This window comes from Dipodomys merriami, unplaced genomic scaffold (genome assembly GCF_024711535.1).
Source record: "Dipodomys merriami isolate MVZ:Mamm:240054 unplaced genomic scaffold, mDipMer1.0.p SCAF_16, whole genome shotgun sequence".
Classification (NCBI taxonomy): Eukaryota; Metazoa; Chordata; class Mammalia; order Rodentia; family Heteromyidae; genus Dipodomys; species Dipodomys merriami.
Genome location: NW_027202937.1, coordinates 5,300,049 through 5,320,145, shown reverse-complemented (window position 1 = coordinate 5,320,145; position 20,097 = coordinate 5,300,049). Strand labels below are relative to the sequence as shown.

The 20,097-nt window shown below is 46.5% G+C and overlaps 1 long non-coding RNA gene across 1 annotated transcript in view; it reads right to left on the bottom strand.

The window, feature by feature from the left end:
• The window catches only part of LOC138827749 (uncharacterized), a 35,070-nt gene extending 27,029 nt beyond the window's left edge, over positions 1 to 8,041 (bottom strand). Inside the window, exon 1 of the long non-coding RNA XR_011372174.1 lies at positions 7,995 to 8,041. This is a non-coding gene — a long non-coding RNA (uncharacterized lncRNA). The remainder of the gene's footprint in view (positions 1 to 7,994) is intronic.
• Positions 8,042 to 20,097: the final 12,056 nt, after the last annotated feature.

Genomic DNA, 20,097 nt, shown 5'->3' with positions numbered 1-20,097 from the left:
GCAAACCTTTAAAAGGCAGGCAGTAACCAGTAACGGGCTTCCTTCTGAAAGTATCGTTTACCCTGGTGAAGTTTCATTTTCCCGTGTGTTGATTTATCTGCATCGGAGAATACGTTTGGGTTTTGGAAATGCAAGTTAAAGCAGCCAAGTGGCTTCTGTTGGTGTTGGCACGCCTTCTAGAGCGACACATTAAACTCGAACAAGAGTATGGGATCTACTCTTGCCCTTTGAGGATATCAGCCGCTAGCTGTTCTGGGTGAGCCAGGGGGTGGGCGTTTGGGTTGAGAGACAATTCATGATTCAAAAGAGACATCCCACCCATGTGAGAGGTGAAGGTGATTCAAAGTAAAGATATATTTCCTTTCAGATGAAAAGAGAGAGGAATGAAAAAAAAGCAAGGGAAATCACAGTCATATATATTTTTTCTTTGTCTAATGGGTGGCATGACAGGGTTTTAAAAAGAAGGTGTTGAGGAATGTGGCACTCAGTAACAGCACCCTATGGTTCCCAAGGAGCTGGGTGTCACTTGTATGAGCAGCCTGAGAATGATTTTTTTAAGTTCATATACAGAATGAAAATTAAATAAGAAAATGGATCATGGTCAATGAGGAGACATGAAACCCCCAGGACTGGGCATACCTTTTAACCCCAGCTACGAGAGAGACATCAAGAGGAAAAGCACGAGACCCAATCAGAAAAACAACTAAAACAAAAAGAAGAAAAAGCTGGGCTTGTGGCTCAAGTGGTAGGGTCCCTGCCTACCAAGTACAAAGACCTGAGTTCAAATCGCAGTACTGCCAAGGGGGGGAAAACAAAAACAAAAACAGGGAATCCCACCCTGATCCAAGTCTCTGTCGAGCCCACAAAATGCTCAAAGGGCCGTGTGGAAATTTAAAAAATGATGGTGATGCCACTACCAGCTTTACTAGGGGGACAGGACGTGAAGTTCCTAGTCTGGCCCCTGCAGGCTCTTGCCTGTGCAAAGCCAAATGATCTGAGCAGCGCCAGCCTCTCACTTGGCAGCCAGTGGTCTTGGGTGTCCATTTTGCACCCGGCCTGAGTCTCAAACCCACAGACTGAGACCAAGAAACAGCCTCTCCCGTGACCTTCACCATCCCAGGCAAGTGACCCTGGTGGCTTTGGATGGAGTGGAGATATGGGTTCAAATCCTGGCTCTGCTACTCCTTGATTGAATGGTCCTGGACAAATAGCTTAATGTTTCTGCCTCTCTGTTTTCTCTTCTGTGGATTGCCAAGACCATAGTAATCGATAAAAAGCTGATGAGTAGTTGGGCGCCAGGCTTACACCTGTGATCCTATATGCTCAGAGGGCTGAGATCTGAGGATTGGGGTTTGAAGCCAGTAGTAAGAAAAGTCCCCATGAGACTCTTTTCTCTAACTAACCACTCAAAAACTGGTAGTGGGGTTGTAGTTCAAAGTGGTACAGCACCAACCTTAAGCAAAACTGCTCAAGCACAGACCCAGGCCCTGAGTTCAAGTCCCACGACTGGAAAAAAAAAGCTGATGAATATTAAATGTGTGCCCCCATTGGGTTTCCTTCCTTTATTGGCCTTGGAATTCTTTTTTTTTTTTTTTTTTTTTTTGGTCTACCATGGGGCCTAAGCCTAGGCACTGTCCCTCAGCTCTTCAGCTCAAGGCTAATGCCCAACCACTTGAGCCACAGTGCCACTTCCAGCTTTTTTTTCTGTATATGTGGTGCTGAGGAATCGAACCCAGGGCCTCAGGCATGCGAGGCAAGCGCTCTACCACTGAGCCACCTTCCCAGCCCCCGAGGTCCTGCAATTCTTAAGGCCGCTGCCCAGCACTATCCCCTCCCCTGGTTCCTCCACTCCTTGATCCAACCACCAACTTGCCCTTCTTCCAGGCAAGGCATCCTGCCAAGGTGTTTGTGCTTCAAGGTAGGGGCCAGGCCAAGCTCTTGCCCTTAGCATCTTTGTCATATTCCATCCCATTAGCACTCTGCCTCCTGGTAGGCCCTCCCTAATGCTCTCATGGGAGAGTTTCCCCTTGAGGACCACACCTGACACAGGTGTGTATTCACCTGCTGTCCTAGTGCACCTTGAGCTCCTATCACAGACAGAGCTCAGTGGAAGAAACTAAAGAAGTCTTCAGACACCTGAAAATTCCTGCCTTTGAGAGATGGAGCTCTCCAGTGATTGCTGGGGGTGTAGCTCAGTGGTAGAGAACTTTATAGCAATCCTCAGCACTGTGAGTACATAGGGACTTTAAAACCCTCCACTAGAGTTCCTCCTATGTTAGTGTGCCACGGTTCAGCTACAGCATGAACAGGAGCTCCCGAGGGGCAAAGGGAATCATGGAGACAGAGAGAAGGCTGAAGACACAACTCTGTTTATTCCAGCAAATGCCTCAGCTACATACATTTTCTATATTTGTCATATGCTGGCATCACATTGTTCCAGGACCCACCGTACCAACAAGGGCAGACAGTCTGCATCCTTCCTCATTCTATTTCAAATGATCTTTGTCTACTATACTCCTTCAGATTAAGCCCCCAGACCCAGAAGCTGAGAGGAACACATCCTCAAACAAAAGGGCAAGTACTTGCAGCCCCAAGGGTTGGGCCAGTGGCCGGGAGCCTTTGCTCACACGTTGCCAGCTCCTGACACATCAGTGGAAGTCTGAAACATCAGTGGAAGAAGCTTTTCTTCAAGTGAAATCTGCTTTTCTACCCCTCTCCAATTATTGCAGTTTATTCACTGGACAGATATGTATCCAATGTATCCAACCGCCTGCCCGGCCTGTTTCTAGGCCCTGGGAATTGAGCGCTGACAGCAGGTCTGATTTTAAGTGGCTAGTCAGAGAAACTCAGGAGATAATGTTCAAGCAGGAGCCTGGATAACAAGGGAAAGGTGGACACTAAGCCAACAAAAGAGCAGGTGCAAAGGGACTGAGGCAATCTTCTTGATGGAAGGTGGAAGGGGAAAATGAGTGGATGAGGGAAAGGAAGGTGCTAAGGTGAGATTCTTATGTCTGGATCTAGGCAGGATTGCCATTACAGATTCATCATCGGGACACTTCTATGTATAGCTGTGCCAGGGTCCCAGGTCCCCTTGTGTCCACAGCTCCTGACCCCTTCACTCAATGAGTGGAAGGAGCCATGGCCACTTGGACCACCCAGCTCCACACCATGGCTGAAACAAGAAGAAGGGAAGCTGAGGAGGACCTGGGTGATCCATCACACCCTGCATCTTCGTCTACTCCCCAGTGGTCCCCACTCTGCCTCCTGAAATGAATCAGCGATGACCCGTTAGTGAGGGAAGGAAGCCAGATGTTGGTGGAGACTGAGCAGATACCCATGTTTCCCCTAACCCTTGTAACAGATCCCTCATGATGTGAGCTTTACTGGAGCTGGAGGCCACTACTTGGGCTCTTAGCCAATGACTGTCCACGTGGCCTGAGCAAAGCCTGGCCCTCCTACTAGAGGGGGTGATGCCCTGCTCACCGGAGCTCCAGCCTTGGATGAGAACCAATGGGAAGCAGTTCTAGGAGGCTCCTCAGTTCCATCACAAAGGATGACCCAACTACTCACATCTGGACAGGTCCTCCAGGGCAGAAGACGTTGGCACACACAGCCTCTCCTTCCAGCCACGCCACAGGTACAGTATGGATGATGTGCAAAGACTTGAAAAGCGAGTGAGGCCCACGGCCTTGTGTGAGGGAGAACAAAGCGTACTCTGCTTTGCTCACCCTCAGATCTCCCTTCCCCCCACCACCCATTCAGGGAACAGGAGAGGCTTTGCTGACAATCCAAGCTCATCCTTTCACAGGGGAGACCCAAGAAGGGCAAAGAGAACAGTTTCACCGGCACCCGGCCCAGCCTTTCACCCACACCAGGCCTTCTGTTCCCTATTCTGTCAGGGGATTTCCGTCGGTGGTCTTGAACTCTCCACGCTTCCACGCTGACTGCATTTCCTCTCCATGCAGACAGCTGTGGCTGTTAGCAGCTGTTTGCCAGCAGTCAGATAGAAGAGGAACCTAAGTGGAATATAAACTATCAAATTAGATTCCCCTCTTCAAATGCCACCGATTCGCTCTACCTGAGAATTTCAATCAATGCTGGTAACTTCTTCCTGCTCTTTAATGGAATGCAACAGACAGATTTTTCCCCCTGCCGTCCGAGCTGTGCTGCTGCGGTAGCAGATGCTGTTAAAAGAGACAGGGAGGGGATGGCCACGTCAATGGGTATTAAAATGCATTGCCTAAAAGCACGGCTTCCCTGAGCTCCAAGAAAGCTGCAAACAGCTTCATCTCGCTGAGCCAGAGTATCCGACAGAGGTGCATACTGACTGGCTGTGGGGAGGGATGAGGTTCTGGCCATCAGAACATTTCTTAGGGACTCAAAGGAAGAGTAGGGGTGGAGAGGTAGGGAGAAGGAGGGCAAATTTCCTCCTAGTACCAAGGAAAAATAAAATGGATAAGACTAAATTCCTATGAAGTGTCAGCAAAACCACTCACTAAGAAGTCAAAGGCAGGGGCTGGGAAGGTGGCTCAGTGGTAGAGCGCTTGCCTTGCATGCATGAGGCCCTGGGTTCGATTCCTCAGCACCACATAAGCAAAAAGAAAAAAGCCGGAAGTGGCACTGTGGCTCAAGTGGTAGAGCACTAGCCTTGAGCTGAAGAGCTGAGGGACAGCGCCCAGACCCAGAGTTCAGGCCTCACAACCGGACCCCCCCCCCAAAAAAAAGAAGTCAAAGGGATCAGGTGCCAGTACCTCATATACCTGTAATCCCAGCTACTCAGGAGGCTGAGATCTGAGGATCCCTATCTGAAACCAGCCTAGGAAGGAAAGTCAGTAAGACTCTTGGAGTTTGCGGGGTGTTTTGGTCGGTTGTGAAGCTTGAACTCTGGGCCTGAGCGCTATTCCTGAGCTCTTCAGCTCAAGGCTAGCACTCTACTACTTGAGCCACAGCACCACTTCTGGTTTTATTGGAGATAAGAATCTCATAGACCTTCCTGCATGGGCTGGCTTTGAACCGCAACCCTCAGATCTCAGCCTCCTGAGTAGCTAGGATGACAGGCATGAACCACCAGCGCCCGGCTAAGTAAGATTAAATAGACACACACACAAAAAGCCGGAAGTGGAGCTATGGGCTCAAAAGATAGAGCTCCAGCCTTGAGCAACAAAGTTCAGGGGCAGCACCTAGACCCTGAGTGCAAGCCCCAGTACTATCACAAAAAAACAAATCGAAGGATGGATCCCAAGGCCCTAATGTTTTACAGTACAGAGTGGGCCTGGTCTGGGGGGAATTTCTGAACTCCAGTCCTGATCCTGCCCCCGAGTCACATCATGGTAGGATGGCTGCTTTCCTTTGGTTTCGTTACCTTACTCTGTAAAATGACTTCCCTGCCCCTGTTAGGGCCAAGTGCTGACCCATTGTGAATCCTGAATAGTTCCTTCCAGACCTCGAAGGCTAGGGTGGACCTCCGGGCCACAGGGAACAAGAAGTAAGCCATTTATACCTGGGAAGGAGAGCTTGGCCATCCTGGAAGTGACCTCTGGGGGGCAGCAGAGGGGTGCTATGGATCAGTGGCAGCAGGGAACTCCAGGCAGGTCCTAGCCCCAGGATACTTGGGGAGGGGGAAGGGGAAGGACCCCCTTGAAGTCACTGCCACTGCGGTATAGATAGGGTAATGGGGTGGGTGCCCGTGGGCTGGTGATCTTGGTTCATTTCTGTCCTATGCCCCGTTGGCTTCTCTTCCCCCAGGATCTACATCTTTCAGGCCTGGGACTGGAAGTAAGACCCCTCATTATGGTTCTCCCATAATGGGCTCTACTGGCTGGTCAAGAAATGCAACCTCGGGGCTGGGAAGGTGGCTCAGTGGTAGAGCGCTTGCCTTGCATGCCTGAGGCCCTGGGTTCCATTCCTCAGCACCACATAAGCAAAAAGAAAAAAGCCAGAAGTGGTGCTGTGGCTCAAGTGGTAGAGCACTAGCCTTGAGCTGAAGAGCTGAGGGACAGTGCCCAGGCCCAGAGTTCAGGCCCCACGACTGGACCCAAAAAAAACAAAACAAAACAAACAAACAAACAAAAAAAGAAATGCAACCTCTTCCTTTGAGGAAAGTAGCAGCTGTCTTGCTCAAGACACAAGGTTAAAAACAAAACCTCTACAACAAAAACGACTGTACCTACCTACTAAGCAGTGGGCAAGGTGCCAGCTAGTTTATTATATACACACTACTAACAGTTAGTCTACCTCATAACCAAATGAAGTGGGCCAGCCCATTTTACAGATGAGAAAGCTGAGGGGCAGAGATCCAGCCTCTCTCAGGAGATCCCATCGGTAGTTGGTGAAGGGGCTGGGCAGTGACTCAATCCTGGAGATCTTTGACTCTAGCATCCCTATCCTGCCTACTGTGCCAACGCTCCAAAAGCAAGAGCACGTGTTGGGAGGCCTTGGATCTGAGTCCAGTGCAATCGGGAAAACATCTGTGGAGGCCCAGAGGCTGCCCAGGGCCCTTCCTGTTGATGATCTGCACACAGCTGGTAGAAGCTCCCCAGACCCCAGACATAAGCTTGCTCTCTGTTGGATTGGCTACTCAGATGCAAAACACAGGGGTCCACTCACAGCTCCCAGGAGAGGTGAGATTCAATGTATCCCATGTTCTCCAGAGACGCTTTTGCCTGCACCCTTCCCATCCCTAGATATCCTTTGTAGGACTCTGTATGAAATTACATACTGGTTCAATAGTCACTGGTTCAATAGTCACTCTAACCTTCCCAGATGAACTGCTCTCTGCATTCACAAATAGGTCTAGTTAGTCGATTGTACATTGGTGTGAATTAGAGTCTTTCTTGGGCTATTCACTAATTCCTAACTCCCCTAAGGGGTCTTTGATGTGTTCTCTTCAGAGAATAAGATGTAGTCCCTAGTTTCAGAACCTTACCGTCTCTTTGGGGGGCAGATCAGTGATAGAAGCAGATCGCTAGGTCTAGGAGCCTGTCTCCTTCATGACTGACTTAATCCTTACCACTCCCCACCCCTACAGCCTCTCCTTGAGCTGACTCTCCTGAGTCAGTCTGCTTCCTGCAATTAAGAGAAATCAAGTAAAGAATCCTCTGAGGTAGGAAATGCCTGAAGGGACTCTGAAAAGACCTGCGTGAGGGCAGGGAGGGCATGAGAGATATTCCTGGCAGGAGGAACAACATGAGTCACAGCACAGAGGCCAAGAACAGCTTGTTATGGGCAATGCCAAACACATGTGCACTCATTTCCATTTTGGATCCTTTGCAGGGGAATGGAAAGCTTTGTCCACATGAAAGCAAGCCCGAATATCCAAAGACTGATAGGGGAGGCATTTGGAGACGTGTGTGTAGGGAGGAAAGGCTCTGCCCTGAGCTTGCAAAATCACTCTCAGTAAGCGGCTGTCTCCAAAGACCAAAGCAACAAACCTGTCCTGCTGATTCACAAAGCAGCTCCCTCTGAGCCAAAGATATATTTGTGAGAGAGAGCAACCCAGCCTCAGCTTCCAGAGTCTGGGGAAGAGAAGAAAAGACCTCAAAAAAAAAAAGAGAGAGAGAATGGCAGAGTCGAGATGTAGCTTAAGTAGTAGTGTGCCAACCTTGGGTGGAAAAGCTAAGGGGCAGTGCTCAGGCCCCGAGTTCAAGCACCAGTTCCTATACCAAGAAGGAAGGAAGGAAGGAAGGAAGGAAGGCGAAGGAAGGAGAAGGAAGGGAGGGAGGGAGGAAAAGAAGGAAAGAAGGAAGGAAGGAAGGAAGGAAGGAAGGAAGGAAGGAAGGAAGGAAGGAAGGAAGGAAGGAGAAGGAAGGAAGGGAGGGAGGGAGGGAGGGAGGGAGGGAGGGAGGGAGGGAGTGTGGCCAGGTTAAAAGAGAGATGGCTTCATTCAATAGCATCCTAAGGGCCTCTACCAAGATGGGAAGAACAGAGAACATAAACCCAGAACCCAGCCTTCCATCCCCTGAGCAATCCCATTTCCCCTGCAGTTTGAGACTTACACATACGTGGGATAGAGGCTCCAAGAGCCTGGGAGTATAGGCATCCGGGGTGCACTGAGACAATGAAAAGCTGGGTCTGATACACTGTGCAACTTTTCAGAAAGGCTGGCACTAATATATACAGCCAAATGACAAGTGCTCTAAAATATCCTGAGCATCCAAACAAGGCAATGTGATCTCCTCTCTCCTGCCAGGGTCCTCTAGACTGCCAACTTAGCCCTTCAGCCCTGCTCTGTTTCCAGGGAGCCCACATTGTGATAAAAGGCTAGTGAGAGTCTATTTGATACTATAGAAGTGAATGGTCCTACTGTGTGCAACACCTTTTGATGATGAAGGTATGAAGAGCTCAAATTTTTCGGCCTGAGATCCATCCAATCATCTAATGCCAAGGGATCAGATGAGGTTAGCAAGGACACTCTGGCAGAGTCAGGACATTCCCTCCAATTCCAGCCTCCATCCAGCCAAGGGGATTGTCTTTCTGTGACCTAAAGTGGCACCTTGCTTGCCTCGATCAGTAGCCACAAACATAATTTTCTTGTTACAAAAACATCTCTGTGCTTACTTTCAGCTTTCAATATGGCTACCTACTCATACCAAGCACTGGTGGCTCACGCCTGTACTCCTAGCTATTCAGGAGGGTGAGCTCTGAGGATCATGGTTCAAAGCCAGTCTGAGCAAGAAAGTCCATGAGACACTTATCTCCAATAAAGTGTCAAAAAACAGAATTGGAGCTATGGTTCAAGTGGTAAAGCACTAACCTTGAACAAAAAAAGCTCAGGGACAATGACCTGGCCCCAGAAATGGCACATACATAAACACAAGTGGGCTCAAAACTCAGAAGTGACACACACACACACACACACACACACACACACACACACACACACACACACACACACACACACACACACACACACACACACACACACACACACACACACACACACACACACACACACCAGGTTACCTCCTTACAGGCAAAATATGCCCACTCAAATTCAAGACTAACAAGGGCATTATCAACAGCTAGGACAGTGCCTGGCATAGCACCTTGGTTCACATGTATTTGTTAAATAAATAAAAGTACTGGTGGCTACATGCTCACTAGAGGCTGTTTGTTCTGTGCCCATTGTAGAGAGAGTTAAACGCCCTGCATATAGCATCTGCAAGTATTTGTCAGATGAATGAATAAGGTCAATTACCAATTTGGGGGCCAGCAATTATTCTTATGATGTCATTGATATTTATTCAACTAATTATTGACTTTCTTCCAGGCCTGGGCCAAGCATGGAATTCCAAAGATAAATAAGGTAAGAGTCCCTGTTTCTAAAAAATCACACGCCAATAGGACAGGACTTGGACTTGCCAGAAAGTTGAAAATGTAGCTGGGCACCAGTAGCCCACACTTGTAAACAGCAGCTATTCAGGAAGCAGAGATGAAGCAGATCACAGTTCAAGGCCAGCCCATGTGTGACCTTCCTCTCAACCGATAAAATCTGGTTATGGTGGTATACACTTCTTTTCAGCTAGAGTGGGAAACATAAATAGGAGGATTGAGTCCCAAGATGGTCGGGACAGGAAGTGAAACTCTATCTCAAAAATAACCAGAGCAGTGGAGCACAGGTCCAAGATGATGGACTAAAGACAGGGCAACGTCAGAGCTCTGTCTGCTCAATCAGAAATACAAAGCTCTCAAAAGACTCTGCACAGAGCTCCCCTATGACCCAGCAATCCCACTTTTGGGCATTTACCCAAATGATCACAAACAAGACCACACTAAAGCTACCAGCACGACTATGTTTATTGCAGCCTTATTTACCATAGCTAAGATATGGAACCAACCCAGATGCCCCTAAGTAGGTGAATGGATCAAGAAAATGTGGTATATATACACAATGGAATTCTATGCCTCCATCAGAAAGAATGACATTGCCCCATTTGTTAGGAAATGGAAAGGTTTGGAAAAAATTATATTAAGTGAAGTAAGCCAGGCCCAAAGAAACATAGGTCCCATGGTTTCCCTTATTTGCAATAACTAGTATATGTCTGAGTCAAGCAGAAAAGGTCAGATAAGTTGATGTTAGGGAAATGAACCCTAAGATATGTATTCAAATGTTTTTTTTTCTTTCATGTGATTGTTTCTAACACAATTATAAGATTATTTCTTTGTTGCTTTGTACGTCCCTCCCCCACGGTATAACCCCTGCTTTCACTGTATTTGATGTTGTTATAATTTGTGGAGGGGGAAGGGCAAAAACAAATTGTTTAAATAGGGATACAAGTGGATCCATTGCAACAATGATACGTACAAGTCGTTATGTCAAAAACAAACTTTACAACTTTGGTGGGGGGAGGATTGAGGGGGGCAGGGGGAGGATGAGATGGGAAGGGGAAACAAAGGAGGAGGCTACAATGCTTGATGAGAAGTGTACTCATTGCCTTGCCCATGTAATTGTAACCCCTCTGTATGGTATTTTCACAATAAAAAAAAGAAAAGAAAAGAAATACAAAGCTGTAGTTGAGAAACCCTGCTGGAGAACAGACATCAGGCAAAGGCAAGCACCAATCAAGAAACACTAAAATTAATATTTCATAAAGAGGAGAAAAAGCAAGAAAAAATACCACGTCTTCCGAACCAGGTCTCCGGCAGAGGGGCACAGCCCACCACTCCGCACAGAGCCTGCTCAGCCCGGACCGCTGCTCAGCACAGATTACCTCTCAGTGCAGACTCCAGCTCCGGCCCACCCGCTGCCCACAGCTGATCACTGTACAGGACAGACCCAGACATGACTGAGGAACCCCACCCATAGCAGCCACTGCAGCACGGAAAACTACTTCACAGGAGAAACCCAGGAGACATGCCAACACCAAACACGGTGAGTCGCCCACTTACAACCCCCAGGTGACCAGTTGAGAAGGACGAGGGTGAAACCAAGCCCCAAGCTAAGAAGCAGGCATGGGACATAGAAAGGCTGGTGGGGAAGCAGAAACGATGGACAAAATCCTAAGCCCAGAACTCAGAGAATGCATCCATCTCAGCCCATACCAGGCAAGAGAGGATGCAGCCTCCAGCCAGCCATGTCAGAGATGGGCGCTTAGGGGAGCCCAGGACAAGGGACAAAGTTTTGTATGCACAACTCAGAGACTACACTGGGCTCAGCCTTAGGATTCAGCCTCCTGCTGGCCCAGTCCATAGAGAGAGGATAAAGCTTACAGCCAGGCCCCACACTGAGCTGGGCAGGAACTGATATGGTCAGGAATCCATTCGGACAGGGACCAAAGGCCTCTTTTCGATTTTTGCCCTGACCTAAACCCCCAAGCTAAGGAAAGCTCATGCTTTCCGCCCCCAGCCCCATGCTATACACACAGCGTCGGGGGCCAATCCAGAGAGCTGCTCCCAACCTCTCTTCCCTCCACATAGCAGGGAAGAGCCTGAGAGTTTGGTTTTCACCCCATGGGGAACTGACCCTCCCCAGCTATAAACAAGTAGAACTCCAATACAATGAACATATAAGAGGACAGGAAGAATAGAAAAGGTGAACCAAAGTGCTCTACTATATGTTAGATTTCAAGCTGACATACACCCACACCCCATCAAAACATCAACTGCCTAGAACAACCCATTAAGAAGATCTCAGGCACCTGAAAGTCAATACCAAATGCATAAGGCCCATCACAGAAATAAAAGAAACATAAGAAGTCAAAGAAATACAACACTCTTAGAAAACAACCACCTTCAACAATAGAACAGAAAGATAATGATCTAAAGAAGACTTCACATATAGGGGTAAAAGACATACTGACAAAAGTGATCAATGAAAAGATAGAAAACCTCCACAAGACATTTTGTGAATGGGGCAAGACTAACCAAAGAATGATGGAAGAATTGGTGGAGAACACAAATGAAAAGCGAAACAAATTTGAAAAGATGGTAAAGGAGTCCCGTGAAAAAGCAGCTACTCGGTTATGAAATGAAAGAAAGCACAAATAAATCAATGAAGTAAAATAGTCAATACAAGATATTAAATAAAGACTTCAGTAAAGAGAAACCCTGAAAAAATTACCAAGCAGAAGACAGAGAAATAAAAAATAAAGTAGCCTCTCCAGTAGAATAAATGACATGGAAGACAGAGTCTCAGGACTTGAAGACAGAGTAGATATAATAGAGAGGAGGTAACTGTACTCCAAAAAATCCAAGCAACAGGAAGAGTTTACCAGAACTTCAAGACTCAACCAAAAGACCTAAGTTGCACCTGATAGGAATCAGAGGAGAAGAACAAACAACTAAAAGTATAGGAAACATATTTAACAGAATAATAGCATAGAACTTCCCCAACATTCAAATATAAGTCCATCCAGGTACAGGAAGCCTTTAGAACACCCAGCAGACAAGACCAGAAAACATGTCTCTTTTTTTCTTCATTTAATTTTATTCTCAAGGTGATGTACAGAAGGGTTACAGTTGCATATATAAGGTAATGAGTACATTTCTTGTTGAGCATAGTTACCCCCTCCCTGATTTTTCTCCCACTTTCCCTCCCTCCATCCCCGCCCAAGTTGTAAAGCTCATTTCCAACATACTGTCTTGTGAGTATCATTGTTGCATTGGTTCATCCTTTGTCCTTTGTCTCACCATTTTGTTGTTCCCCTTCCCTTTACCCAATTCAGAAAACACTTCTAGAATTCAATATAAATGAACACATGAGATACCAGCTCCTTTGGGACACAGAAACAGCAGTACTCAGAAGAAAGTTTATAGCTCTGAGTGCCTACATCAACAAATTAGAGACATCTCAAATCAATGTTCTAATGATGCACCTCAAGCTCCTAGAAAAACAGGACAAGCCAAACCCCAAACTTGTAGATGGAAAGAAGTAATAAAAATTAGATCTGAAATAAATTAATTAGGTATTAAAAAAACAAAGAATCAGCTAAACAAAAGTTTGTTTTTTGAAAAAAAAATAACAAATTTGGCAGGCCCTTAGCAACCCTGACTAAGATAAGAAATCGCCCAAATAAAATTAGAAATGAAAAAGGGAACATCACAATAGAAACAAATAAATTCAGAATATTATAATGCTTTATATTTACACCAATAATTTGAAGAATTTCTAGAAATATATATATATATATATATATATATATATATATATATATTCCTAGAGATCCATATGCCTAAACTTAACCAAGAAGATACAAACCAATTAAATAGATCCATAACAAACAATGAAATTGAAATGGCAATAAAATACCCCCCATCCAAGAAAAGCCCAGGACCCCATGGATTTACAACTGAATTCCATAAGGCCTGCAAAGGGGAACTAACACCAATACTTCTCAAACCCTTCAATGAAAAAGAAAGGGAAAGATCACTACCAAACTCATTCTAGGAAGCCAGCATTACACTCAGTCCAAAACCAGGCAGGGACCCATCAAAGAAAGAGAACTATAGACATATCTCTTTGATGAACATAGATGTAAAACTCCTCAATAAAATTCCAGCCAGCCACATTCAATTAATAACCAAAAAATCATGTACTATGATCATCCCAGGGACGTGAAATCAATAAATGTAATACAACACATCAAGAAGCAAAGACAAGAATTATATGATAATATCAGTAGATGCAGAAAAGGTTTTGACAAACTCCAACGTTCTTTTCTTATAAAAGCTCTGGAGAAGCTAGAAATACATGGAACATTCCTCAATAAAATAAAGGCTATTTTTGACAAACTTACAGCCAAATCACACTTAATGATGAAAAATTAAAACCATTTCCTCTAAAATCAGGAATGAGGCAAAATTGTCCACTCTCACCACTCCTCTTCAATACAGTGCTAGAATTCCTAGGAAAAACAATAAGGCAAGAGAAAGATTTAAAGGGGATTAAAATAGGGAAGAAGTAAAACTATCTCTATTTGCAGATGACAGGATCCTATATTTAAAGGCTCCCATTCTCATTTGATTGCATCTACAAACACTACTTTTCAAGTAAGGTGACATACATTGGTCTCAGGGCTTAGGACTTCACCATGTCCTCGGGAGAGAACCCAGTTCAACACGTAACAGATGACAAATAACTTCTCTCTTCTGAGTCAACTGTGGAGATGTAGTTGAGGAAGAATTCTGGGTAGTCCCAGCTCATGGGTAGAAAGTAAAGGATCTGCGTGGGAAGTTGACTCAGTGGTAGAATGCTTGCCTTGCATGCATGAGACCGTGGGTTTGATTCCTCAGTACCACATAAGCAGAAAAAGCTGGAAGTGGCATTGTGGATCAAGTGGTAGAGCGCTAGCCTTGAGCTGAAGAGCTGAGGGACAGCGCCTAGGCCCAGAGTTCGGGCCCAAGACCAGCAAAAAAAAAAAAAAGTAAAGGATCTGCCAATCCACAGTCACTGTGGGGAAGTTCCACCAGGTATCAACCTGCTGCGCTTCATTCAGTCTTGGGTCACACGCAATGGGAGGCATGTGAATTCCAACAAAGAATAGATCTTTCCCTTTGGAGATTCAGTCTATTCTCATGCTACGGCCAAGTCCAAACTCTCCCAGCAGTGCTCCAAATGAGCCAGTCTTCCATGCAGTCCTTTCTGTGTCCCTCGGCTACCCCTCCCTACCTCTGTGTGCACTAGTTTTAGCTGCCTGGCTAATAAACTAGTCATTGTCAGTAGCACAAATAGATTCTTGTACCAATTGGCCTTTTGCTTCTAACAAGCAGGAGCTTGTTATAGACACAGATCCTTGATGCAGAGGACAGATTTAGCCTGTGCAGCTTCATCATGCTCCCCAGATCTGTAAACACCGATAAGCCAGTTCTCTGAAGATTGATTTCCCCACTCAGTGTAACCTCATCTGGACAGATCAGGTAGAGGATACAGGCAGAAATCGGGTAACATGCTTACAAAACACGCAGGGCCCAGGCATCATCTTAAGCTCCAACCTCAATTTTGCTCTCAGTTGCTATGTGGTCTGATGTGGGCTCTGATAGCTGCAAAATTCATCCTTGTAATTATTCCTTTTTCTCTTCTCTGGACATTGGTCTCTTCCTCCTTTCAATGGGGACATGAACAGATATTCTCTTCCAGACAGGGATCTTTACAAGATGGTTTAACTCAAATCATATTTTTGAAATTCTGCCTGTGCTTGAATACTTCCAATATTTTATCACTAAGTCTACAGTACATAACAAAGTAATTGTGTAATTAAGACATAATGTCAAGGCCGTAGAACAATGCTGACAAGATAATCGCCTCCTGAAGCCATATAAATGCCAGAGCAAGTCAACAGATTTATAGGTAGAAAACAGAAAAGCAACTGTCACATGGCCCAGAAGCTCTCTGTGGGCCACAGGGGTACATTTCTATCATTACCTTTGAGTTCTGACCCACACCACGCTTCTAGGGCCCTGTTCTGAACCACCCAAACATCTAAGTCAAGAGTAAAAAAGGCCAGGTCATCTCCAGCATCAAGTCCCATCCTTTTACTCAGAGATAGGTAAACTTAGGCCCATCTGTCAGGCCTAGAGGCCACTGCATTCAACCCACCCAGTGCCCTAACATGGCCAGTTCAGAGTCGGCAAGGATTTGCTCTGGACAACTACTGAGCTGGTGTGTGAGGAGACCAGAAGCCCTGGATCCTTCACCAATTTAGCAATTTTCGTTCCTACAGACACACTGTCTTGCTTTAAGTCAATGTCTTCAGGGAGAGGAAGGAGCTGGGGGCTGGAGAAAAGATGGGTCACATGACCTTGGGACCCAGTAAGTTGTTCACTTCAGCAAGTTCAAGAGGATCAAGCATCACCCTAATTGGTTTGTCCAGAAAGATGAGTGTCATAGAGAGAAGATATTCAACCCTGAAAGCAATGCGCAGGGGAGAACTGACTCACTACTTCTACTGGGAAGGGAGGAGTATTGAGGGAAAAAAGGAAGGGGAAGAGGAAGGGAGAGAGAAGGGGAGAGAAGAGGAGGGGAGGGGAAGGGAACTCTGATAGGCCACATACCTGCTTTTGCTTTCTCATGGTTTATAAAGTCATGATTCCAATAGCACCACTGTTTTATGCATTCATTATTTTTAAAGAAAACTATAGAACAAGGAAAGAGGTAAAAAAATAAATGCTATGAATCCCTGCCATTTTTCCTAGGTTATGAGGTTTTGATGGGAGAGTGGTGACTGTATAATCCAATTTTTTATTCTGTTTTCCCATTTCATAGGAATCTATCAGCATTTCCTATGTTGCTATACAATCTCCATAATTATCACCTTAATGGCTGCTTAATATGCCATCAGGCTGATGGGCCGTAATTTACTTAACTGTGGCCCTCTTTAGAATATAACCTTTTAAAACATTAAACAGAAAGCTCATCAAGGTCCTCAAATCGATGGAGGAGCTGATACTTCGGAAGCACATGTGGCATTTCTGAGACCTACGTACTCAGGAAGTGAGGAGTAGGTTGGGGGCTGGGAGCTGGGGCTACAGCCCTGCGCAAAGGCTAGAGAGAACAGAAGGGCACTTGCTTCAATTCCTTGCCCCTCCTCCCTGCTGCCAGCAGGTGCCTGAACTTTGCCCCCAATGAAGTAGGTGGCTGATGTAATATTATTATTATTATAAAGCTCTGCACTAAAAACTTTTTTTTGGGGGGGTGGTCATGGGGCTTGAACTCTGGGCTTGGACGCTGTCCCTCAGCTCTTCAGCTCAAGGCTAGCACTCTACCGCTCGAGCCACAGAGCCACTTCTGGTTTTCTAGTAGTTTATTGGATATAAGAGTCTCACAGACTCCTGCCCACGCTGGCTTTGAACCAAGATCCTCATATCTCAGCCTCCTGAGTGGCTAGGATCACAGGCGTGAGCCACAGGCACCCAGCATTTGCACTAAAAACTTTATAGGCAGCCAGCTAGTAAAGTGGCTGTCTATAAAGGTCACACTAGGAGGAGGAAGGGCTCTCCCCTTAGGAAGTCTTTGTCCAGAGTTCTTGACTCCTGGGTCACCTAATCTCCCAGCCCCTTTAGGTTCTTGCTCTCAAGATTGCCACTCTGCAGGGACTCCTGCATACAGCTTGGCTAGGTTTGTACTGCTCAGTGTGTATCTGGGCTTCCTACGTGTTAGCAGGGGGCCTGGGCAAAGACCTGGAGGGGCCTTCTGAGCCTCCCACTTGTGGGTGATTTGCGTTGGTAACGGAAATTGCCTGGGTTGAGTGCTCCTGGTTGGTTACCAGGAGCAGTAACTGGAGCAGAAACATCCACATCCAGGTTTGCCTCCTGGGCACTGGCATTTTCCTTCACATGGCCGTGGGCTGCTCAGGCCCTGAAAGCGCTGAGTCTGTGGAATGGTAATGCTCGCCTGGTGGTGGTTTCCGAATTCCAGATGATGATGTGTGAGATGCTCTCAGTGCTCACCAAGAGGCAGCTCCTCCTATTATCTCAATAGGCGTTAACTCTAGTAAGACAAATTCCTTTAGGGTTTAGCAGCAAACCCTCCACTTCTACCCAGTAGAAGATGGAGAAGAAAATCGTGAACACCCAGAGGGCAGGTGTTTCCTTCTTCCCCTTGCTCCAAAGGCCTGGATAGCAGAATGATGGTGATCGTGTTAATAGCAATCGTGACAATTCTGACATGCAAGTGCCTTGGGTACCCCGCTAACACCTGAAGGCTCCCAGTGGAGCCAGGTTACCTGAGGGGGACAGATCAGAGTGGCTTAGGACAATCAGGCCGAGGAGCAACACTCCATGCATCGAGTGTTGGACACATAGCAGGTTAACAGGAGACACACTTGACATGAAAGATGAGGAAACAAAGGCCACACAAATACCGTGGCTGCCTGTGATGTTCCTGTGTGCTGAGTGACAGCAGAAGTGCCCAGAATAAGGGAACAGTGTGCCCACTGTCCTGTCCTGGGCAGAGCCCCTGGGAGGGTTGTTTTCCACTCTGAAAGGCCCAGGTTTGTCCATCCCAGAAGAGGAGCATGGGGAGGGTCTGACTGAATCTACTGCCTTCCTCTGTGTCCAGTGCAAGTGATGTCTTCCTCTGCCTAGACAAATCCCCTTTCCTGTATCCACCCACCCCACTGAAAGTGATGCAAGAATGAAATGTGAGCCCTCTAGAGACAGTCTGTCAGAATGGGACTCCTAGCGCCACCCTCTGACCAGCTGATTGGCTGCACACACACGCGCGCGCGCGCGCGCACACACACACACACCAGCTGATTGGCTGTGCCATCCCTGACCAGATAATGGCTGCAGCCAATCACTTAACCCCTCTGAGCTTCACGAATCACCTGTGAAACATGCACAAAAGCAACCAAAAGGACTGCTCTTAAGAGGCAATCCTTAGAAAACTTTCCACGGTTGATCATCACTGTCAATCCCACAACACGTTGGCCCAAACCTAATCCTTTCCATGGCCCACCATGTCCAGGTCCTTCCTGCAGAACTATGTGTCTGCATTATTATTGTTATTTTCTCACCAGAGTTTTCTCCTTTTCTCCCTTTCCCAGAGCAGACTAAATGCCTCTTTCGACAGAGGGGTCCCCCACTCCTCATTTCCTAGCTGGAAGATTGCCACCTTTTCTTTTTTGGAAGCTCCTGTGGAGTACTGCATCTCTTTTTCTCTTGATGAATGAGAACCTGGTTATAAGCCTCGCCAGCCATGTAGTTATGGCAAGTTCTCAAATCCATGTAATGGGATTCCCAGTCTGTTATTATAGTACATCGGTGATGTGTGGTGCAATAGAGATATGTCAGACATAATAATATTTGATTACATTCTATCAGTTATGTTATTATCAGGAGCTTTGGGATGGATTATATGAGCCACAAAATGTACTTAACAGAGTGCCTGGGCCAGAAAATGAAGCTCACTATGTGTTTGCTTTTATTATTACAGTATCTTTGTTCTGAGTCTGATGGGCAAAGGGCTGCAGTATTTATCTTCATCCTGTAATGAGCTGTACAAATGTCACCCAGGTGACCATACATCCATCTTGGCATGGATACTTATATGTCCTTATAGTGCTCTGCCTAAAAACGTATCACAGTTTGGCTGGCAGACGACCTAACCTAATATCCCCCACTTACTTCCTTGTATACTAAACACAGGAAGGAAAGCTTGACTGCATCATACAGGTCCACGGTTCACTTGTTGCCTTTGCCTCAGACTCAGTTCTTTTTTTTTGTTTGGTTTTGTTTTGTTTTGTTTTGTTTTCTTTTGGTCTGGTCGTGGGGCCTGAACTCTGGGCCTGGGCACTGTCCCTCAGCTCTTCAGCTCAAGGCTAGCGCTCTATCACTTGAACCACAGTGCTACTTCCATTTTTTTTCTTTTTGCTTATGTGGTGCTGAGGAATCGAACCCAGGGCCATAGGCATGCAAGGCAAGCGCTCTACCACTGAGCCACCTTCCCAGCCCCTCAGACTCAGTTCTGACACTAAGAATGCTCCTTCATTTCGACCCTCACCCTCCTGCCCTGACCTCCAGGTCCAGTGCTTCTAACCTGACTCGGACTCTCTGGGAGGCTTTGCTCCCATCACCTGTCCCAACTCATCCTCCCTCCTCCCTCTCCCATCTGCACCCCTGCAACCTGTGCAAACTCATTCACACTGTGATAGTCATACACTATAACAGCTCAGTGCAATGGATGAAATAGGTCTTCTTGTATAACATGATCTCCAAAGACGAAATAAGCTCCCATTTGAAAATACCTTTTTGATGGTTTGGGGCTTATCTTCTGAGCCAGGATGGCCATGGATGGCTATTCCTCTCATTACCATGCCTTTCCCCGGCCTCGCCGGATGGAAATGGGTCTTTATCCCAATGCTACGGAATATGAGCAGGAGCGCCTTCTCCGTCATTCAGGAATGCCTCTCAGAAGAGCATGATGATGGCCAGAGGTAAAGAACTTGCTAGTGCATGTTCAAAGAGCTTCAGGAAATGAAATACAGACATTGTGGGGGCAGGGAGAGAGCGATCTCGAGGGAGGGGGGCTCCCCGGTGCTCACCTAGAGATGGAGGTGACACACAGCAAGGGTAAAAGCCAGGTTCCATATAAAGAAAAAAAAATCCTTGTCAGCCAGGTCTAGGATGAATTTTCACACTGCCACGGCAGAATGCGAGTGATAT